Genomic DNA, 8,127 nt, shown 5'->3' with positions numbered 1-8,127 from the left:
AATCACCAATCAACAAAAGAATTTTGATAACTCAAGAGTCTCTAATTTTTTTTTTTTGGTGACTTAGAGTCTCTAATTGATCAATCCAAGTTAAGAACATAAAAAATATAATTTAAAATCCAACAAAATATTTTATCAAACACTTGGAAGGTACAAAATAAAGGCATAGAAAAGTAACAAGGAATATTAAATCTAAACACCCAATTGAAACAAATTAACAATGACAACTGAAGAAAGCAATAACAATATGAATATATAATTTGTATTAACAAAGATCCAAAGCATCAAGAGTGCATAAAAATAAGGATAACAAAGTGAAGGAAATAACAAGTAGAATTGAAGAACAAAGGTGCTAGAACAATAACTTGCAAGGAATTGTAAATAAAAACATAAATTAAATCTAAATCTAAGAAGAAATTGGAGTAGAAACCCTAAAACCTAGAGAGAGGAGAGAGTCTCTCTCTCTCTAGAAAACTACATCTAAACCTAACTAATGTGAATGAAAGTATGAATGATTGATTCTTCCCTCCAGCCTCACTCTGCAGCCTCTAATCAGTATTTTCAGGTCTGAAACTAGGTCAAAAACAGCCCAAAAATCGCCCCAGCGAGTTTTGTTAAGTGCAGCACGTGACGCTCTGTCATGCGTATGAGTCAGCCATGCGTACACGTCGCTGAACAATTCCTGGTCACGCGTACGCGTCATCCACGCGTACGCATCGCTTGCCTCTTGCACTGGTCACACTGATCCTGCGACGCGCGCATGGGCGACGCGTACGTGTCGCCTAACTGTAAGGCAACTATGACAATTGCATATCATTTTGAAGCCCCAGATGTTAGCTTTCCAACGCAACTGGAACCGCTTCATTCGGATATTTGTAGCTCAAGTTATGATCGATTTAGTACGAAGAGGTCAAGATTGACAGCTTAGCAATTCCTTCAATTTCTTGTGTTCCTTCCACTTTTGCATGCTTTCTTTCCATCCTTTAAGTCATTCCTACCCTATAAACCCTGAAAATACTTAACAAACATATCACGACATCGAATGGTAATAAGAGAGGATTAAAATTAGCAAATTTAAGGCCAAAGAAGCATGTTTTCAATCATAGCACAAAATTAGGAAGGAAAATGTAAAACATGCGAATTCTATGAATAAGTGTGAGAATAATGGATAAAATCCACTCAATTCAGTACAAAATAAACCGTAAAATAGCGGTTTATTAGTGCGCCAGCGGCGTGGCACGCTTCCTGAGGCGATGACGTGGTAGTGTCGTGGCATGTTTCCCGAGGCGATGACGTGGTGTCTGTGTGATGCGCTTCCCGAGGCGATGACGCTGCTGTAAAATGAAGAAAAATAATTTTTCAGCAAAACAAGGATTGTGCGTACACACACCCCTATCGTACGTACGCACACATTGAAAAAAGTACATCCGCGTACGCATACAATACGTCCGCATACGCATACACGAATTTTGGCCCATCTCGCGTACGCATTCATAGGGCCGCGTATGCATGAGGGCCTGGCAGAGACGCATGCCTGCGTATGGGGTTCTCGCGTATGCATGCCATCCCAGATTTGCAAAATTCTATATAGTTGCAAAAATCAATTTTAAACACAAAACTTTAAACATTCGTAACTTCCTCTACAAAAATCCATTTTTCTCAAATTTTATATCAATTTAAAGCTCTTTAAATCATTTTTAATTTAAAACAATTTCTAACCGATTTCAAAAATTGAGGCTCAAGTTATGATCCGCCAATTTCACCAAAAATCAAGTTTTACACAAAAACATCAAAGTTCTCTAGATTCCAAATTCCAAACCAACCCAAACAAAAAAACCTACTCAAATCCATCACAAAACACTACCACATACTACACTTTACCATTCCATTGCATTTAATCAACTCAACCTCCATTTCACTCAATCTTTTCACCATAATTCAACAAAACTGCAAACTTCCAAACAAAGACATCAATATCAACAATTTTACACAATTCAATCAATCTAAATATCATTCATCCTATCTCATCTTCAATCCTCACAATTATCATTATTCAACCCCATATCAATACTCAACATCATTCATTAACAACAACTTCATAATCTCATCAAAATCATCACATTCATCAAAATCATTATACATCATCAATCCAACAATCATCAACAACCATTTCAATCATATCCTATGGTCCACTAGCCTAAGTGTCCAGAAATATTACATATTACATAAAGAAAACCGAGATTATACCTTGGCCGATTTCTCAAAAAAAAAAAAGCACAAACACCCAAAGTTTGATTCCAACAAAATCAACAAGACTCAAGCACCAACACCACATCCAAAACTCACCAACTATCAAGCTATCACATATAACATTTCAAGAATCAACACTATGGCTAACCAAAATATCAAACCACAAGAGTTTGAAGAGACTTACCTTATCCAACAAGATTAGGGGCAAAATCCAACAATATTCCAATGCTAGATCACCCCTAAACAAACAAAATCACAAAATCTACTCAAGAACTAGAACAAAAAATGCAAAAATGCTAGGGCAGGAAATTGGAGCTCGAGTTTAGAGTTCTCACCTACAAATCTTAGTTAGAAATGACGGGCTCGACGAGAGCTTCGTGTGACAGCAAACAACTCGTCAATCAGAACTCCGTATCTCAAGATATAAGCAAAACAAGGTTTGAGTGAATAGTGAAACCCCAAACCCTTCTCTTCTCTCTTCTCACGCCCCTATCTCTCTTTTTTATGAAAAATGAGGCTATATGCCTCTTAATGAACAGATATATATGTTGGATTTGGGCCCAACTTGGGCCCGGTCCAACCCGTTAGCATTTTTAGCTCGTTTGACCCACTTTGGGCCAAAACTTTTAGAATTAGTGCCTCGATTTTCAATTCTAAATTATTTTTGTCCTTTGAAAACAATAAATTCAATTTTCAAAAATCTTATTTTTCTCAATGCATTGTACCGGACAGATTGGAGTCAGTACTACCGGCTTAAGCATCGGTACGCCTTTTTACAAAAATCTTTCGCAAAAGATACATTTTTCAACTCAAAAAAATTCATTGAAATCAAATTTCACCTTTTTATTTTCAAAATAACATTTCCATATTTTTGAATCAACTCCGGACAGTTAAAAATTATTATTTTCTTAAAATGGTTATACGTAAAAATTTCGGTTTTTACGACTAATAGGGGAACCTATATGTCTCACTTATATAAAGTTTAGAGACTTTGAATGTAATAAAAAAATTTTGGAGGACCAGAACGATCGACACAAAATTTCTTGAGAACCTATTTGATTATATATTCATAGAAAATAGTGAATACTTTTTTTGACAAAATAAATAGTAAATACTTCAACTTTAGAGAATTCTTCCATAGAAAAAGAATCTTCACGATTTTCATGGCCCAAGATGCCAAGAACTTGGACGTTAAAAAATTTGAATAAATTAGTTAAGATCAAAAGTCTTTTTTATAAAATAATATTTTTTAATAATTATATTATATTAAAAATAATATAATTTGAATTAGTAATTTTATCCTTTTTAAAGTGTTTTCTTTTTCTTTTTTTTTCTCTTTTTATTTTCTTTCTACAACCACAAAAATCCAAATACAGTTAAAACCCTATTCTTCTCTACCATTATTTAACAATTTTTTGTAAAAAACTAAACAAATTAATAAAAATTTAAAGCTATAAATCACCATCATCTTCAACATTCAAAGAAAAATGATCACAAGCATGATATGATGCACTATTTTTCTTACAATCACTTTGCAACTTGATCAATCACATCATTTATAGGTTCTAAGACAGCAATCTAATTGTAACTTTGTACTGTCTTCGACATCTATTTTTCCTTTTGACAACTTTCAGGCCTACTTAAGGAATAACATAAACGCAGCTTTAACAACTTTAGAAAATATTTGTAATTTATCATATTGTGTGTCATAAAATAAACTTAATTACTTCTACAACATTGCATTACTGTGATGTTTCGCCTAGTTAAGAGATAGGTTTTGAAAATAAAAAATAATAAAAAGGTTTTGACTTAGGTGAAAAAAGATATATTAGAGAGGAAAAAGATATATTAGTGACTCTGGTGGTCTAAATAAAAAAAAAACTAAAAAATAAAATGATAAAATTACATTAGTATCTTTATTTTTCTTTTTTTGTTTGGCCAATGTTATGGTGAGGAAGCAATTTTTTTTCCTCATCTGTTGAACGTACGTAGGTAAACAATAAGGTAGTGTTTGGTTGATGTCCATGTCTCAATGAGACATGAACACGATGACATATGTCTGCTGTTTGGTTTGGTGAGACAGATTTTTGATGGACACGGGAGGACACGGATGGACACGGAGACACTAAATTTGTGTACCTCTAATTTGATGAGACACTGAGACACAACTTGTGAGATACTAATTTTTTACTCTTTTACCCTTATTCAATTTTTAAAATTTGTCCTCTTATCTCTTCAAATATTTCTTTTTTTACTTCCTCTTTTAGATTTTACAACCAAATTTGTTCTTCCGTTTTTTTCAAAAAAAATTATACATTTAATTTTTTATTTATTTAAATTTTAATTAATCTTTGATAAATTTTAGGCTTTGATTTTCTATTTTTTTTTCAAAAAAAACTGTATATTTAATATTTGAATGATAATTTGAGATGATATTAGAAGAAAAAAATACGAAAAGAAATAAAAATTTAATGGTAATGACATGTAGCGTTTGAGGTGATGGATGTGCAGTGGTGTTGATAAAATTGTAGTTAAATGAAGGGTAATTCAATCTTTTTCAAATATTTGTGTCTTGTTCATTATTTTTACCAAACACAATATATAGACACAAATATTTTATGTCTATGTCTTTAATGTCTGTGTCTTTGTGTCTATGTCTCATTCTATACATCAACCAAACGGAGCCTAAATGAACGCGTGTGGTGTGTGTCTTGACGGAGGAGACAAGATCTGCAAACTATCAATATCTATGTTGCGTGTTAATAAAAAAGGATTAATTAAGTGAAACTGATTAATAGTTAATGTTGTTAATTAAGGGCGTTGACTTTTTTTTACTGGACTTCGAATGTTTTTGTTATTTGGTTGATCTCCAACTGATTGTTGCTGGTTTTGGTGAATGTGATCATTTATTTGTTTCATATGAAAATTAGGCTTGGAAAAAAAATAACTGAATATAAATTAAAAATATGGATTTAGTTTGATAAAAAAAATTTCACACAGAACAATGTAGGAAATGTTATTGAAATTAAAAATTAAATAGATTGAATTTAAATTAATAATTTAATGGGATTCAATTTGATAAAAATAAACGTACTACTATTATTTTTGTCATATAATTAATTATGTTCATTCGTAAATAATTATTTATTTTTGTTTTGGAAATAATTATTTTTTGTAATATATATAAGAAAAAAAATCAAATTTTTTATCTTTATGATAATACAAATAGAGAATTTTTATTATGTTAACATGACGCTCATATATTAAATTTAAAAATTATTTACTTAGGTGTTGTCACTAGAAATCTTTAAAATTTTATTTATAAATTATAAATTATTTTTTTTAGATTGTCACTTTTTGAATTTTTAAATATGCTTTATTAGGTTATTAGATATTTAGTTTTTAATATTATTAAACTAATTTAAAAAAATTATTTATAAATTATTTACGTAAATTGTTATTTTTTTTTTTAAATTATAGTTATATTTTATTTTTATTATATAATTATTACTCTTTTATTAAAAAAAAAAATAAATTATAATTTTTGAAGAAACTAAGTTCACATAATAACTAATATGGATTTAAACCAACGTATCATTATGCACAAACTTCTGGAATCGTTAAGTATCTTATAATGGTGAATTATACTGTAAAGATATAAGTTTACAAATTTTTTTATGGGATGAAAGAGAAATTAAAAAAGGTAGGACTCACATTTTGAATAACAATAAAATAATAAAAAATAATTATAAAAAGAATTTATTTTCTCTCTCTATACCACTTCAATCTGTATAGTAGAGTGCATTTCCTATAATATGAATTTAGTATTGTGAGTTTTGACACTCTCAATGCTCCTGAATTTGATTACACCTAATTGGTTGGTAAGTTTATTGTTTTAGAAAAAATAAATTCATTGATAAATTTATTTATTTCATCGATTTTTTCTTAGCAAACTTATTGACAACAAACTCTTTTTATCATTTTAAGTTATTTGCTTAGGTTGTTACTTTTTTAAATTCTAAGTTATTTGTATTTTATTCTTTTAAATTATTATTTATTATTTATTTAGGTTGTTATTTTTTAATTTTAAGTTATTTGCTTAGGTTATTTTGCTTAGGTTGTTATTTTTTAAAGGTTTAATTACTTTGTTGATCCCTATAGGTTATCATTGATGTTTTATAAATTTTTTTTTTACTTTTCAAAAGACACAAATCTACAAAATTTTATAAAATGTCAATGATATTTTTTTTAAAATTAATTTATAAAATTTTTTAGATTTGTGTCTTTTGAAAAGTAAAAAAAAAAATATAGTAGAGTAAAACTTACTTGAAACCAAATAATATAGTGTAACACACATCTTTGATCAATATTAAAAAAATTAGCCTAATTATGTACATAAAATCCTAAAAAATACAGTTCTATCTTTTTTAATTAAGTTAGCTTTAAAATACCAATAATGCTTTTTCATGTGCTGCTTTTAATCTAAAATCCTAGAAAAAAATTGATTTAAAATGTTATAATGTTATTATATTGGCACAACACTTTATTTTTGTATGATAAATACAAGTACATTTTTATACAAAGTATTTAAAGTATATAAAAATGTACTCCTATTATAAAAAAATATTTAAAAAGTCATTAATTTTTATATGTTATTAAAATTTAATAAATACAAATACATTTTTATATGTTATTTTTAATTCAATGTACTAATAGGAGTTAAAATTAATTTATATTTAATAATTTTATACTAAAGTTAATTTACTATAATCTTAATTTATACTTCTTTTAGTATATATTTTTTATATTATATAGTATTTTTTTTAGTATCTTATTGTACAATGTGTAATTAGCCATTTGATTCCAAATGTGAGTAATTGGAATCAATTTGATTCGAACTACTCTAGGCCACGTGCTCCAAGTAATTCGAGTTAATATAACTCGAACTATACATGCAAAATTCGATACAATTTGATTCGAACTAGGTTCGAATATTGCTTGGGAGTAATTCGATGTGATTCAATTCGAATTACGTGTAAATATAATTCGAATTTTATTAATTCGAATTATATAAAAGTCATATTTGGTGGAATGGTGTATCAGAATTCATTTTGGCTGAATTACGTAAATTGTTTCCTCCCATGGCTTAATAACGTTTTTTATCCCCCCATACTATCTAGAATAACCATCTTCCCAAAAACTTAAACTGATTTTCGGGTTCACCAAGGATCGAACTATAGAAAAAGGTAACACTAATGATTATATCTCTAATACTCTCTAAACCTCCATTGTACGTATTGTACAAATATTCCATTGACTCCTCATACTTTCCCTAATATTATTACTAATTATTTTTTTCTTTCCTATATTGCAAGAACAAAGAATGAATAACAATTTTTCAACTCTCCCAAAAACAAGGAATAATTTCCAGTTCAGTGGAATTGTATTCAAAATCCAAACCAGTTTCCAATTTTAGTGACATTAAAAGAAACATATTGAGAAACTATATTTTATAGAGTAACTAAGACATATGAACGAAGCTTGCATATCTAAGCTATTTCCTGGCACTTTGGCCCTTAATAATGACTTTTGTTCCTCGTAAAAAAATTTGTTCGTCCTAAAATTTGTACTTAATATTCATTTTTGGTTTTTGAAATTCATGCAATTATTTAATTTGGTCTTTAAAATTTAAAATTATCTATATTAATCCTCCAGATTTAAGTTTGGGCACCAATATGGTCATTCGACTCTTTCCAGCGATGACTAGGCAAACGGACTGTTGATATAGCACCCTTTCTTCGATGCTGGATGATAAGTAAATGACGTCGTTTACCCTTGGCGTCCAAACAAGTCAGAACTGAAGAATAGTGGAGGTAG

Source organism: Arachis hypogaea, chromosome 15, assembly GCF_003086295.3.
Source record: "Arachis hypogaea cultivar Tifrunner chromosome 15, arahy.Tifrunner.gnm2.J5K5, whole genome shotgun sequence".
NCBI classification, from domain to species: Eukaryota; Viridiplantae; Streptophyta; class Magnoliopsida; order Fabales; family Fabaceae; genus Arachis; species Arachis hypogaea.
Note: the sequence above shows the minus strand (reverse complement) of the source record.